We start from the raw sequence: 1,569 nt of genomic DNA on the forward strand, positions 1-1,569 counted from the left end.
AGGGGAAATGTGTTTGGAGGGTTGTAGGGCAGGAGAAGGTTCCAGTGATAGTGAGAGGTGAGTGATTTGAACATGAGGATGAGAATTTTAAAAACAAGGTGTTGGTGGACTGGTAGCCAATGTAGGCCAGTGAGCGCAAATGATGGGTGAATGGGACTTGGTGCGATTTAAAATATGGGCAGTAAAATTTTGGATGAGCTAAAGTTTATGGAGGGCGCAAGATGGGAGGCCGGCCTGGAGAGCATTGGAATAGCCGATTCTTGCGGTAACAAAAGCATGGATGAGGGTTTCAGCAGCAGATAAGCTGAGGCAGGGGCGGAGATGGGCAATGTTACTTAGGTGGAAGTAGGCAGTCTTTGTGATGGAGAGGATATGAGGTTGAAAGCTCATCTCAGGGTCAAATAGAATGCCGAGGTTGTGAACAGTCAGGTTCAGCTCGGACAGTGGCTAGGGAGGGTGATGAAATCGGTGGCTAGGGAATGAAGTTCATGGCGGAGGCCAAAGACGATGCCTTTGGTCTTCCCAATATTTAACCGGAGGAAATTGTGGCTCTTCCAGGACTGGATGTTGGACAAGCAGTTTGATAACACAAAAGGAGTGGAGGGGTCGATAGAGGTGGTGGTGAGATAGAGCTGGGTGTTGTCAGCGTACATGTGGAACCTGACACCATGTCTTCAGATGTTATTAACATTGCGGAGACAGGAAGAGAAGCCATTGCTGGAAATTCACTGGCAATGACTGCATAGGTAAGAGTGGACTCAGACAAGGTTCCCACTCAGCTGGACCATGGAAGAGAGGCGTTGAAGAAGGATAAGAATATTGCCCCTTGGTTACAGTCACAGAGGATGTCATTTGTGACTTTAATTAGGGCTATTTCAGTGCTATAGCAGGGGTAGAAAACTGATTGGAGAGGCTCAAACATGGAGTTTCGGTAAAGATTCAGCACCATTTTCTTATTTTTACTCACAATGGTCCTGTGATTTTAGTGTATGTTTCCTGTGACAAATCAGTAATTTTAATTATCAAGTAATTCAAAAATATTGGACATAGCTGATGTAGGGTCGTTAACAAAAAAAATCTTATTTACAACTACACAAGTACACCCTGTAAAAATACTCTGAGGTTGCTACTTTAAAATATGGATGCACCACAACCATTGCAGCAATTTATTCAGTATCAACTATGCACAGTAAAATCGTGCGGAAATAATTTTGAGTGTGTTGTCACACAAGAGGCAGTAAAGTCCGGTTATCGAGGGGAACTGATAACATTATAGTGAATGTAAATGTTATACTGTCAGTCTGCATGAGAACCGAACCTATCATCGTGACTCTTTTTTTCGTGCTATTTTGGAGTTGGGTTTGACGGGCTGTGCTGCACTGTTCTATCCCATCCTGTGCTACAAGCCTCTGCAAATTTTAATTCACCCGCACAGAAAACCGAAGAATTACGCCAATGAAAATATGTCCACAGCAACCCGCTCTGGAATAAGATTAGTGCGCGTGCGTACTGCTATGCATTGTGGGAACTGTAGTTCATTATTGGGGTAATGGTACGGCAACGTCACAT

Source organism: Somniosus microcephalus, chromosome 10 (genome assembly GCF_052327205.1).
Source record: "Somniosus microcephalus isolate GS21.2 chromosome 10, FLI_Smic_1.0, whole genome shotgun sequence".
Lineage (NCBI taxonomy): Eukaryota > Metazoa > Chordata > Chondrichthyes > Squaliformes > Somniosidae > Somniosus > Somniosus microcephalus.